Below are 15384 nucleotides of genomic sequence, written 5' to 3' on the forward strand. Positions count from 1 at the left end.
AAGGCCTATTGCACAATGCAACGAGTAAATAGATGACATGTAGAACATGAGCTCTAGCGGACCTTTAGGAGGGAAGGCAGGCAATGCAAGCAACATTGTGTGTATTTCAGATGACCTTTCACTGAAAATGTCAGTTAGAAATTTGTTCTGAATTTATAAAGAGAGTAATAAATAACTGGATGGAATAATGAAAAAGGTTTAATGCTCAGGAGAGAACCAGAACTGAGGAGACTGGACACCTGGCATTACAATTCCTTTAAAACTCTGCTGAATTAATAATGGACAGCCAAAAGCTAGTAATCAGTGCTGTTAGCGCTGTGACAAAACATTCACTGATGAGAATATGGCTAATGATAGTGAAGGAAATCCACAGTCATCAAACAGAGTTGATACAGATAGCGGAACCTGGAGCATGAGAGAGGGCAGACTGTTGATTTTCCCACTCGAGTGACTGATTTGATTAAAATAAGGTAAAGAATAGCAGTTACTGCTCACCATCACCCCCAAAGCCTCTGTGGGTGGGTGAAGGGCAGCAGCTGGCTATGTCTGCAAGGGCCAAATATTTCCAAGGTACAGGGCTCGGCACAACCCCAGGATCATGTCTCAGGGCTGCAATGATAGGGATATGACACAGATGCCTCTACAGCTCATCCACACGGGAGAAGAGGCTCCGTGAGTGCAGATCTCCAGAGCTCAGCCCAGGCCACCACTTCCCCAAGCACAGCAGGAGGCTGTCCATAAAATCAGGATAGTCATGGAGACATAGTGAACTCTCATAGAGAAATGAGGAGGTAGTTAACCGTCCCCAAATTGATTTTTGCTTTGTTTTCTTCTGTGGCTTGCCATTCTATGATATTTCTGATCTTTCAGCTTGGCTGGGTGGAATAACTTCTGAACAGAGCTAATTGAACAGTTATTTAGAATTCAGTAGCATCTCTCCTCTGAGAATCACAAAGTATTTTGCAAACACTAATGAATGAAATCTCAATCCACTGCTGTGAGACTGCTTGCAGAAGCATACCATCACCTCCCTCCCTGGAGGCAGGGAGATGGAGTTTGAGCAGCTTTTGCAAGTGGAGCTACAAAATACTGAACTGGCCACCTTAGGCTTCGGGGCACTTCTCTGAGGTCACCACACAGTCTGAACTGAGCTTCAAGGCACAAAAAAGAGTTCTGCGGTGTCATGTGGTATATGGCACATATGATAAACCTGAGCTTAGTTTTCTCCTGTGGTAGAGGTGAGAAAAAGCATTGTGCCCTGTGCTGTAGTAGTGGCCATGACTCTGGAGGACATTTCCTGCTTCCACCTGCCTGCAGGCAGTTCAAAAAGCAGCTCTCCAGCCCAGGCCCTTCCTTCTCTCCCCTGTCAGCCAGCTCAGGAGGAAGCTTTCACATCACAGACCAGTGTTTGCTGCCCAGGTTGTTATCTCAGCAAAGACAATTGAGTATATTCTCCTTTTTTTCCCTGGTTACAGAGCTGTGGCTGATGGCCTGAGTGGCAGTAACAGGTCCTGAATCTCTCTGCAACATAAAAAAAATCAAAACGTTGAAGCTGCAGCTGTGATCACTAGACTGGATGGAACTTGAATAAATAAATACAATTGCTAGAGCATGGATTGAGAAGAGGGAGTGTGACACAGCGACTTGCGGGATGTGAAAGTGTGTGGAGGATTTTTTGAACTGTTTAAGAGCACTTTGCACATTTCACCTTACTTTTAAGCCTAATGTACCCAACCCAAGTTCTCTGAAATGCTGCTACTACCTAAGATTGTGTACTGATAAAGGACCAGAAACAACTGATTTTGTTTACTGATTGAAGAAAATAACCATAGGCAACAGGATTTAATGTTTTGGGTGTTTCGTATTCATTGCTTCTGGTTTGGATGGTAAGTCAGGTAAGAATTTTTTTAGACTGACTTGCTTTTCTATTAAGCCAAGCCTTTGGGTAAGTATACTTTAAAAGCTATGTTTGAGGGTATACTACATTTCCAATTGCTGTTTAAATTTGATGTTACTTTCAATAGAATATCTGCTTTCATTTAAAGTATTTCTTCAGACAGGGAAACTTTGCAAGGCTAGATAATGCTAGTACAAAGATATAGGAAAGTACCTCTAAGTTGAAGAGACAAGCTTAATTCAACTATTGATAAACTATTGATTCTGGAGCCATATAATTTTGTAATTGGAATTCTGGTACTCTGATATGAGTACTGTATAGTCTGATATGACATTTACATCCACCTTTTGGTTTTGGCCTGTAGTATAGGGCTTAGTAGTTCCTGAAGGAAGCATGTATGAACTGAAGGACATAGAGAGAATCATAGAATGGCCTGGGTTGAAAAGAACCATGATGATCATCTAGCTTCAAGCCCCCTGCTATGTGCAGGGTCACCAACCACCAGCCCAGGCTGCCCAGAGCCACATCCAGCCTGGCCTTGAATGCCTCCAGGGATGGGGCATCCACAACCTCCTTGGGCAACCTGTTCCAGTGCGTCACCACCCTCTGTGTGAGAAACCTCCTTCTAACATCTAACCTAAACCTCCCCTGTCTCAATTTAAAACCAGTCCCCTTTGTCCTTGGATGATGATGCCTAAATAACTTATTCCTTATGCAAGTGCCTTGGTGAAACCAAAACCAAGACAAAGACAAAAGGGTCAGAAGCTTGTGTCAAGTTCCCCATTGTTCTCTGACAGAGCTAGAAAATTCTCCTTTAAAAAAATAGGAAAAGCCATTTCTTATTCTTTAAATGTGCAAATTCATGGAAATAAGATTCCTACCTTTCTTGTAACGTTCTACTCAAACTTGTGACATCTGTAAAAGTAAGGGAAGGGATTTTTATACTATGGAACTAATTTTTCTTGTACATTTCAAAATCTGAAAGATGAAGTGTACTCTTCTGCTAAGGCACATTCAACTCTCAGTTTGTTAGGGGAATAATTTCTCTGGCTGATAAGCTGTCAGTGACTCTCTGCCTGTTTCTTATTGCTTGTGCTGCAGATGAGGTATTTTTTTTTTCTGGTGCTTTCCAGTTTTACTCTTTCACCGATCTTCTGTTTCGGGCTAGTAGTGTGAGGGGTCCACTGAGAACATTTCCCGTTATTAACTGTGGACCTCCATAGCAGCTGGTGATAAATGCTGCTTGTTTTTTTTTGCAGCAACACACTCCTCTGCACTGCAGAAACAGACAAAATTTAAAAGGAGTTACTCCTGTAGGGAAAAAAAGAAAATCAGATATGGATGAAAACAAGTAAAGCTCTTTATAACTTAAAGCTTTTATGAAGGTTGCTGTCTTTGATTACTTACTGTATGTGAACCCATCTGGTCTAAAATTCCGTTAGTCTCTACAGTCAGATGGTTTGAGGGCACCTTTTGTAGTTTGCAGATTTTTCACTGAAAAGCTCTGTAGCTGACTGGCACCTCCTGTTCGTTAGCCTTATGGCGGTACTCTTGATTTAGTCTCCAAGTCAAACAAATACATAAGAACAGACTTTGCTCTTTACAAATGCAAGCTCTTTCTGATATAGTAGGACAGGTAGCCCACTGGAGGCAACAGAAGGTGCTAAGACTGGACTAGGATACAATAGGACTAGAGGGAACAGCCTCAAGTTGTACGAGGGGAGATTCAGGTTAGAGGTTAGGAAATAATTCTCTGGTCTGCCCAGTGAGGTGATGGAGTCACCATCTCTGGAGGTGTTCAAGGAATGTTTAGATGCTGTACTGAGGAACATGGTTTAATGGGAAATATTGGTGATAGGTGGACGGTTGGACTGGATGATCTTAGAGGTATTTTCCAACCTTGGTAGTTCTGTACTTTTATGATTCTATGATCCCATGGCTAGGCTCAACATCTCTGAAAAGCAAGGACTGACTTGAGTCTGGCAGGTAATCTAGCTACCTAAATATGATGTTGTGTTTGGGCTAACTGTAACAGCTAGGATTGATAGCAATCAATTGGTTGTCAGTGCCTAATTATGCTTCCCAGCACCTTGGGGCAAGCTTGTTTTAGGGCAACATCAGAGATATCTATACTGTGGAGAGCTGCAAGGGGTGAACGTACCCAAGGTGATATAGTGAGCCTTACCATTGAGACTGTGTTCTTTACTTGACAGATTCGAGTGCCTATTGATCTTAGCTGACTCATCAAGACATTTATTCTTTGCAAAGTAACATTAATCTCTGCCACTTCTTCCTATGATATTTATTTTGGAGCTATAAATAAGTAAGAAAACTCAAATATAAAAACAGTGTAGAATCTATCAATGTAATCAGATTATGTAAATTCTTCACCAGACATGCTGAAGTGTTCATTTTCATTTCTGGTGCCACTATTGTCTTGACATAACAAACCAAGAGGCTGTGAAAACATTGCGGCAAGAACACACCAAAATAGAGTTGTTAAAAGTGAGGTAATAAGAACTCAACAATTTGGATACAAAAATCACAGGATAAGTATTTTTTGCTATTTATTATGACAATCTGGTTGGTTGTGTGTATTAATCTGTTCTGGTCCTACATTTTTTTCAATCATTACATGGAAAGCTAGCAAACATTCAGCTCTCTTTCCCAGAAAAGTTTGTGAACAGTGGTAACTGTTGGTCTTGAGGGGTAAATCAGTATGATCCAAATGATGCTTGTAAGCTTAGAGGTTCATGCTAGAAGCTTTCATGAGTCCAGGTTAAATCCAGAACGTAGAATAGAATTCTATTCTATGAAGTTTAACATATGAATTGAGCCAGCAATCACAGTACAAATGAACAGTGAACTATGAAGTAACAATACAAGATTTGAAGGAATAAGTCATTGATAAAACAAAATAAAATAAAATAAAACAAAAAAAAAATCAGAAAGACAGATGAAGCCCATGGAATAACTTCTGTAAAATTAAAAAAATTTATGCAGATCTAGCAGTGACATGACACTTTTAATTCACCAGTTAATTTCCTGGAATTGTTTAATCTTGTTTGATTAAATCACAATTAACCTTACTCAAGTTTTACATTAATTCAGGTCATTGCATCTCCAGTCATCCAGAGCTTTGGTTGCTTCTGTATTTTTACTGCCTCCGAAACATGCAGTGTAGATAGCAATGAAATTTGGAGGAGGTAACATGCATGGGAATAATAGGAATAATACAAAACACCATAAATTCATGCCTGCCAAATGCTCATTTTTAAATTTCCACAAGGAAAAGAGTAAGCTGTCATTTTAGACATCCATTCAGCCATCAGAATGGTGAGCTGTATGAATAACATTGTAAAACTTACATGACAGGATAATTCCTAGTTGGCATGAGTGAACTTCTTTGGGAAAAAGTAAAAAATAAGGACAAATGGTGAATTATGGGTTATTACGAAAGTTTTGAAGTTTTCAAATTTCTGCTCTATATTTAACTGGTTTTGAGCAGAAATTCCTGTTTAAGTCTAATATATCCTTTGGCCAGATATCTTTTTAGCAGTCCCGTAATCCATCTGGTTGAGAATTATTTTAAAACAGAAATCTTTACTTGCTAGCGCTTGTACAGTGCAGGTTTCTATTTGCTTAGATTTTTTTCAGAGGCTCCTCTTAGAACTGGTTTGAGTTCCCCTGGCGCAGACTGTGCAGAGCAAGGATTGCAGGGACTTTAGGGCTTACCGACACTGTGTCTTTTTGTTGCCTTGGCACAGGAAAAAGCCATGAGAGGTGATGCGATGCAGGGACTCTGTCTAAAATATTGATTGGCAAATGCATAAAAGCATCATGCTTTATGGAGCAGGCAAGGATGCTGGAGGGAAAACACAAGTTCCAGATGTCCTCTGATGGTACTTTTTTTTTCTTATAGACAAGATGAAAGGCAGGAAGAAAATTTCAAGGGCTTAATTAACTGATGTGAATGGAATTACACTGATCCTCATTTTACACACACCATTATATAACCTATGGTTTGACTACAAAATAAAAGGTCGCCAGTACTGGGGACTCTGGAGATATTCTTCCCCCTTATGTCTATTTCTTAAAAATTCTTACTACAGTGTAAACACATTCTGATTTAGGCTTTTTTTTTCTTCTTTCTCTCTCTCTCTCTCTCCCTTTTTTTTTTTTTTTTCTTCCCATACTGGCCTTAGAATGAACAAAAGTAACAATTTTGCCTCAGCCTCTTTTCTCAAACTGAAAGTGAGTGGAAACGCAGGGTAGGAATTTCTTGAATACAGTGCCAACTGCAGAATGCCATTAGACAAAATATCTGAAAACACTCATCCTAATCTAACAACAGATTTCTTGGAAGTGCAGTGGACTACTACACAGAATTGAGAGGTGAGGAGGTGGACCATTTGAATCATGCAGAGGGAACTGCACTTGCTGTGCCTTATTTTATTTATTCCAATTCAAGGGTCCATTCAACTCATGGGTCAATTGTGAATGAAGTAGTATTTTTCCCCTCCTTTGTGCCCTACATGGGAGCTGGCAGGTGGACCATAAGGGTGACAAAGATGCATGCAGAACTGCAAGAAGACAGAGGAAAAACATGTGACTGATTTTTCTCTCTTGTTCCAATTATACAGACATATTCTTGTATCCCCCAAATTTGTCTGAGAAGGGAAATGAGAGGCACAGACCTATGTCTTAATGGGAGACACAGTCAGAAGTCGTTTTGCATAGTTATGGCCAAGCAAAGAACTTAAGAGCACCTAGCTAAGGCTGTCGTCACCTTTATCCAACTGGAGCCACTGGACTAATTGATCTGGAAAGTGGGATCAGGTTTAGGTCTACAATAAAGTAAATTTAGTAAATGTTATTTGCTAGCAGTCTTTGCAGTCTTGCTTTATGTAGTATAAGCAATTAGCAGTTTATACACAGGACATCACCACCAGAGTAGGGGTAGGAATAATTGAGACTTAAGGTTTTAACACATTTCCATTAGTAATCCAAGAACTTTCATAGCCAGAACAACACAAACATTTCTGCTGTCTTTGCCAGCCAGCCTCTTGCACTACTGTGTATAGGGCAGGCTCACAATGAATTTAAAACAATGTCATTGTTTCACACAGACTTTGCTTGGCACCTTTTTTCTCCTCTAAGGGTTGTGTTTCTGTCCATCATGTTGCCTTTTTGCTTCGGAAAGTAGCTTATCAGGATTTACCAACCTCATACTTATTCTCTCAGCACTTAATCAACAGAGATCCTAACACATTGGAATCATTTCCAGAAAGATAAAACTAGGGAACTAGATGGATTGGCTTAAGGGGTATGAAAAAAAGAGTCAATTACATAGTCTGAGAAATAACAAACAAAGCATGGGATTAAGGTGACTGTGGCAGCTCATCTTATGTTGCAATAAACATGCTTATGATTGTGATGCTTTCTTTGCCTCAAGAATAGCACCAAGACGCCTGAATAGCAGCTGTTAAAAGGAAAAATACTTAGCATCACTTATTCTTACAGACTTGAACTCATGATTTGAGTGCAGTTTTACATAGCAAATGATTCAAAACTCTAGAGGGACAGGCTCACTGCTGCCATGTTGAGTTATTTTCTTACACAATTACCAGGAATAAAACAGTTCCATAACTGTCTAATATACTGACAGCGGTATTTCTAAACATACTGAACACAGAGAGATTTCTGTGTGTGTGTCTAAGACATCTTTTTGGTAGGAACACAAATGGGCAAGAGCTGCTCATCTGCAAATGCATTTGAAAGAATTCACTGAAGGAATACACTTTCATGTTACCTTTTACTTAGAAAACTCAATAATGACAAGGCCAATGAAGCCAGTTAGGATTTCATTTTTAAATCTATCCAAAGTTTTTTAGATCTAAAGGAACGGATTTCAAATATTAGCATTCATTCGGGCTTACTCCTTTGCTATCTCTTTTTGCATTAGTTGAGAGTCAGTGGCCCTTGATTTTTCACTGCTTTGGTGCTACAAGGGGGGGAGCCAGGAGACTCAGAATGAGATATTATGTAACAAAGATAAACTTTTCCTTAAAGGCTGGACAGAGGTGTGAAATAGGAAGACTATCTGCTTCTTTTGAATAATTCTGTTATAGTGAGTAGCCAATATCTGTTAAATAGCTCTGAAGTGGACATTCCTCTGAAAAGGAATGGTGCTCTGATGAACATGGTAAGATTTTAGATAGCAGCGAGCGTATCAGCTAGGCGTGCTGCACTGCTGCAGAGATCTGCCAATATATATTAACCCAAATTTGCAAAACTGCTTGTCATTCCAGTGTTGATACTACCAGATTGCCTGAACTGTGTTAATGTTAAGTCTCTAAGGGTAATGGGAAAATAGGATAGTATTTGATTCTTTTCTGCATAAGCATTTGCACATCTTGCCTCAGAAATTGGAGCTTCTTTTACTTGACATGCTGGGAAGTGTAGGCCCTTGACTGCTTCTCAGTGTTCTGGTTGAAAACAAGATACAGGAGTCAGAGCCAAAACAAGAACAAGAATGTACATCCTGCTTCTCTGCTTTCACTCATGGAGTTTCCTGCAAGCTCACATCAGCAAAGTCTTAGTTGTTTCTGGATAGCAGAGGCAAAAGCTAGAACAAAAGAAATGAGCAAGTACTGTTCATATAAACAAAAAGGATTTTTGTTCTCCCCTGTGTAGGTTTTTCTTCAGGAAACATTCAGTTATAACAACATGTTCGTGTATAAGAACACATCAAGAACAAAAAAAAAGTTGTGTATCCAAACTCTGCCCCTTTCCAATTGAATTTTAAGATACTGTACTACTCTATTTGGCAAAATTTACCATTGTAAGGTATAGTACTATAGTAAATACTAAAATCAAAAAATATCTTGATGTTCCAGTGCTAAAAGCAAAGAGGGAGCCTGGGTGATTACTTCTGAATGTAGAGTTTATAGCACATCTTCTCATATTTTCTCTTCCTTAAAGCTGTTTTGTGTATTCTATGAAACTAAAGGAGTTTCTAGTGTTCTTGTTATTTTTTTCTTTCAGCTTTACTCATTGGCTCAATCCTTCTTCTTTATTTTTTTCTTTTTTTGATTGCTCACACTCTCTATATCTAAGGAAAATACAAGTTCCTACCACTGACTGTGTAGAACGGAACAACTGAGTCATTATTGGCAGAGGTGGAAGGGTGCTTTGTAAAAGCAACAGCCTTGTACATCAGCAAAGAAATGTGCAATGCACAAACTACAGGTGTCACTATGGTCCTCTAGAGATACAATTCCAAACAACATTCTCCGAAAGAATTCTTTTCTGAAGCAAATTATGCTGCTGCAAGTCTAAATATTGCAGGGCACTGAGAGCACATCTTCAAAACTCTGCCTAATCCTTCAGTTCTCTGTGGCACTGTGTCAAAAAGGAATTTCTGTTCTCAAAACCTTTGTTGTGCAGTTGGAAGTAAGGGGATTATACAGGCACAGAAATAAATAGGTACAAAGCTGAATACAGTCTCACTGCCAGAAGACTAAAACAGTGGCAGATACTTCACAGTACTCAAGTGACCCATTTTATTATGAAGGTATGACACTGGAGTTCATTCAGACTTCACATTCCTACTTGTCTGCTGGCAAGCTGAAATAAAAGGAGGAAGCTTCCTTCAAGCTCTTTTGATCAGCTCGAGCAATCCGAGTGACAACTCTGTGATGTAAGGTGAAGCAGTCAAAGACGACTCAAGAAGTTCAGGGAGAAGCAGAGAAGTTAATGCATTGACTGGGATGACTTAACCTCTGTGGAAGAATGGAGGGAACAGCATAAATGAATGAGTGCCCTTTTCTGCTTCTCTTCATTTCATTGCCCTGTTATGACAAGCTCAAACAAGATTATATGTTCACAATGTCTGAACCTTACATATTTTTAAAATGGAGTTATTTATTAGGAAATCTATGGTAAGCACAGCTGCAGGTAGCATCCCAGCACAGCCTGACAGACATTTATTTTTTCACCTTCTTTTTTGCAACCTGTGCTGTCCTTACTGAATTTTTATTTTTACTTTTTAAAAATATTTATTTATTTATTTACTTATTCTGGAGTATTTTTGTACAAGCTTTTAACTATTCAGGGGGACTGCAGGGATTTAAAGGTTATCAGCTCATCCCTGAAAAATTACTCTGCTCTCTCCTGATGTCGTGTAAGATTTTGGTCTGCTTTCACTTTGCAGTACCCTACCTCACTCTTGTTCATATCACCACTGATTGTACATCAGTGGTCCCTTTCCTATTGCTATCATCTTTCTTTTGTCATCTTCAGGTTCCTTTCGTGACATTTTGCTTCTTCTGTATGTTGCAAAGTGAGTGTTTTTCTAGGTCTTTCTGGCCATGTTTGACTCAGTGAGGCACAGTTTAATGAGTTTAATCACAGTTGTGCTCAGGTTACTACCAACACTGACCTGACTCTGTAGCCAATCTGAACTTGAACTGTGCTGCATCTGCACTCATGAAGGCCACAGTTTCATCCTTTTTCTTGAAAATGAAGCTATCTTTCCTAAGCTAGTATTTGATAAAATAATAGAATGGCCTGGGTTGAAAAAGACCACAATGATCATCTAGTTTCAACACTCCTGCTCTGGGAAGTGTCACCAACCACAAGACCAGGCTGCTCAGAGCCACATCCAGCCTGGCCTTGAATGCCTCCAGGGATGGGGCATCCACGACCTCCTTGGGCAACCTGTTTCAGTTGTCACCACCCTCTGCATGAAAACTTCCTCCTAATATCTAACCTAAACTTTCCGCCTTAGTTTAAAACTATTCCTCCTTGTCCTATCGCTATAAACCCATGTCATTCCCATTCCTGTTTATATGCTCCCCTCAAGTACTGGAAGGGAGTCCATTCCTCTTTCCAACTGCCTCACTCCTTATGTACTAGGTCTCTCATTGCATTACACAAAGAGAAAGTCAGGGATCCTAAACCTTCCAGTGAAATAAAATCTTTGAGACTTCAGATGAAATAGATGGAGACTTCCAAGGTTAGCAGTTGTGGCACAATCCAACAGCAGATAGGAGATCCAATATCAAGATTCTTTTTCTGATCTTCCAGTAGGGTTTGATCTACATTCCAGCTTTAAAAACTACAAAACTGCTTCAAGCAGTTTAAATGAGTATGGAGTTAGTGATGGATTTCTATTAGAAGTCTAAAATCTGCATATTCTGGAGGTCAATATGGTGGATAGCTAGATGTGACACTTGAAATTACATAGTCATGTACTAGCAGGTGACAAGTTAAGAGGTAGAGGAGTGGGTACTGGCTGGAAGGCAGTCTGTTTGGGTTGGGGTTGCAACACCCATCTATCCATCCACCCACCCAGTTCTTTTGATGTAGTCTCCCAGTGGCTTAAGAATAATTTCAGGCATCAAAGGTGGAGTGATTACTAAGTGGGAGAATGGCTCTGTACATTCAAATCCCATGTGTACTGAAGGAATATATCCCTTTAAGATCATTATGTGTGTGAAGAAAAGAGAAGACAAATACAAGTGTGAAAGCACAATGTATTATTTGTGCTGTTATGCCTAAACAAAACAGGTATTCTAATGAAAAAATGGGTCATCAGCCAACAGCAAACTACCATGCCAAACACGCTGCTAGGGTGAAATACATAACATTCCTAACTGCCTGCTTACTATTTTCCCCTTACTGTCATCTCTCTGGAGCTCACTGCATTTATTTATTCTATTGCCTACAAACACACTTTGTGTGTGTATCCTCAATTAGTCACTGTAATTATAATAATAATAAAAAGAAGCTGAAACATGTTTCCCTGAAGTACAGATATTTATCTCCAGTTGGGGAAGGGACTAATTAGTAACTATTTACTCTGGCTCCCAGCAATTTTAGGCTTTTTTTTTTTTTTTTTTTTTTTTTTGGCAGTGCCATTAGATTACCTTTTTTTCACCCCCCTTCTTTTATAAAACCTCTAGTTATGCAACTACTAGAGATGGAAAGGACCGTGGTTATCAACCTTTGTCCCCAAGATGATAGCTGCTTTCACATAACAAAAACTTCCTTTCCTAGTTCAAGTAACACCTACAGCTTGCTAGCTCCTGAGGAACGTTCAGCTTTTGGACTGGTTCTGTTTTTGAAACATTTTTCGCTTTTCCATAAGCTTTATAAAACAACATCAGTGGGTGTTTTTTGATAGAACAGTAATTTCCTTGCAGAATGCTGCTTTAATTAGATGGGAAACAGGTAAAAATCTATAGGAGACAAGTCATGTATGAATCTCTTTTTGAACAATTTTTATTTTTATTAACACAACTTATTAATAAAACAGAAGAGTAAGAGTGGCTGGGAAAATGAAGAATACAATAAATATAGATGCTATGATGATAAAAGATGATGTAAATACTTTGGATCAATCTGAGATGCCTAGGTAAAGAAACATGTTTTTGCTACAGTTGATGTGGCAAAAAGAAAGAGAGGAATCTACTATTTTCTGATGGCCATTGACTGAAGTAGATTTAATACATTTTTCTGTGAAAGGTAAAGAATTTTGCTTCTGTAGGTGAGATCTCACTTCAGGGTTATGCATCTGTTAATAAGACACACTGGAATGCATCTTTTAGAAAGGAATATATTTGCCCTTTTAATGGAGCTTTTATTATTATCCCTTGATTAATTAATGCAATTGCTTATGTTTTCTTCTGTAAGACATGAAGTTTGTTTTCATCAGTTTAGATTTCAGAGATCAGCCACGACAGTGAATCGTCTGTAAAATATTCTGGAGATTTCTGTCAGTAATCATTTCATTGGCTTTAAGTCAACAACTCCTGTCAAGGCTGAATGTGTACAATTACACTGTGCTTACCTTCAGCTGCAAAACAGGTGCATCCAGAGAAACCAACACTTAAATCTAACAAACAGAGTAACTGACCATGAAACTGTTCTGTCTGTTCAAGAGATAAACAGAAGCAGCAAGTCACTTTCTCGCATTCTGACAGATAAAAAACTGCCAGAATTAGTTAGGAAATAAAAGTCATAGCTCTGTACTTCCATTTTAAGAAATTCTGGTTCTTTGCATGGTCTGCAGTTTCTCTTTGGAACAAACATGAAAGCTGTCTTCATTAGTAGTATAATTCCTTATATTCACTGAGTTCCTGTAAAAAAAAAAAAAAAAAAAAAAAAAAAAGCTGCAGTAACAGTTAATAATAATAAGCTTCTGACCCTAATATTCTTCCAGCATTTGAATCAGCATGTCTTCAGATGCTTTTAGAGGTTTCCATTCACCATTACTGTTCTGGACTTCATCAGGGCTGTAGAAAGCAACATTAATCCTATTTTTGTTTTTGTTCCACTGTACACTAAAGACAAAGATCTAAAGTTCTCATCCTGACTGGAAACCACCACTCCTTCACACGCACTTTGTAATAGGAAAAAGTCATTGTCCTTTGTGCTTTGATCATATTGGCCTCATTAATTTGGGTTGTTTCTGTTTGTTCTTCCCTCCAAACATATGTTTTTCTTATCAGTAGAACTTTTCTCTCAGAGACTTTTATTCTAGTTGGCTAATTCTGCTCCTGCAGCATCAAATATCATTGTTACTTATTTATCAGTTCATCTGACAAGTGACATGTTGGTGAGTGAAACGCTAGCAGCCTGTCAAACACACCCAAACCGCCTCATCAAAATTTTAGGGTGGCTATTGTTAGTTTTCCTCTTGTTCCCACATGTGTAAACAGTGCTGTGGAAATTTATCCTGCATCACAGATGTGTACAGGCTGTTGACAGTAAAGAACCCGTGATTTAAAAACTCAGTCGGTCTCACAGAGACAAACCTCTGGGATGAGTAATGATATGGTGAAGTCACCAAATAATTCCTTTCACTTGTTTGCAAGGTATACAGAGATCAATTCCTTTAAATGATGTTATGGGGACTTCTTTCTGTAATAGGTTCTTTTGAAAGCATCTGCTTAGACCAGATTCTGCATAGGATTGTACCTATTCTTGTTCACCTCTAGTGGCACAGCAGCTTGTGACCTCCTCTAAATGACCTAAAGCAAAAATGGTGTAATAGTCCAATTATTTTTCAGGTACCTTGTGCAACCAGCTGGGAACTACGGTTGGGAAAGACATTTTTCCTAGAATAAAAAGGGCACCAAACAACTAGTGTCTGTATACAAATCCAAAGGTCATGGACCGGAAAGCTAAGGATAGACTTAAACAAATTGTTGAGGTATGGTGCTTGTCAGTTCTTCCTCTTATCCTGATGGACTGTCAATTTCCTATTTTCTCATATTTTAAAAAGGAGTCTTTTTGCATTTCTTCTCCCTGATATTTGCTCTAACACAATTTATTGGTGCATGGGTAAATCCCTTTTTCTCAGTTGCCCTACTCAGCCATGGGTGTGGGTAGAATTCTATTTCACATATATGAAACTACAGTTATGGTAATGCATTGCTTTTCAAATGGTCTATAGAACATGCCAAAGAAATGCATGAACTTAAAGTCAGTTGAGGACAGGCATCTAAATCTTGAACATGTTCACAGATGTTTGAAATGCAGACAGCGAGACATGTCCAGGGAGTGCGGAAAAAACAATGCTGGCTGAAGTGTGGGTATATTCCTTCCATATATTATAGCTAATTTGCTCCCATGGAAACACATATTTGAAAGCTTATTTTAAGCAGGTGTTTATTACTGTTGACATTGTGTTTGGCTACAACCCTTTTCCCTTGAAGGGATGCTAGTATTTCTTTAGAGAAGCTAGTGTACAGACTGTGAAATTCCACACAGGTAATTCAGTACTCTTGTTATATGTATTTGGTAAAAACAAAAGAGTCAAAGCTAAAGAGTTAAACAAACAAACACCAAAAAACACCAAACCAAAACAATCATATTGGAAAGCTCCTGTGGTTTTAAACAAGGATTAAGCACCCATAACTACCCACAGAGAAGTCAGTCTACACTACTAACTAGTAAAACTAATTAATTCAGTGCTCAGCTTGTTTTAGGGAAGATTTTTCTACCTTTAGATTCTTTCCTGTAGGGATGAATTCTGTTTGGGTTTTGACTCAAAGTTACTTTCCGCACTCTCCAGAGCATCAGCCCGTGTCTTGTCTCCTGTTTCTCACCTACCCCCTCAGAAATAGAAGCTCAGTTTTTCCACTCTGGAAGAGATTCTGATACACTCTTTCCTGTCTAGCTAATCATTATCTTGTCTTTAGATTTTTGTGCACTAAATGGCTTAAATAACAGCTTTTTTTTTTTTTTTCTCCAGAGACATGGTGGGTACAGGTGTTGGTAATACATAGCTCCTTTTTCTTGGAGTCACAATGGCAAGGATGGGATGAACTATTCTGTGGCTGTTCCTTGTTATGGGACTCAGATACCACCATTAGTCTGACCAACCTTGGTTATTATGGAGGAAAGCGTGGGGTGGGGGTGGGGAGGAGAGATTTTACACCTGGTTTAAGAACATTTTCTCCACATGATCAAAATAT

The sequence above is a fragment of the Coturnix japonica genome, chromosome 2 (assembly GCF_054131305.1).
Source record: "Coturnix japonica strain WE chromosome 2, WE-NBRP24, whole genome shotgun sequence".
NCBI lineage: Eukaryota > Metazoa > Chordata > Aves > Galliformes > Phasianidae > Coturnix > Coturnix japonica.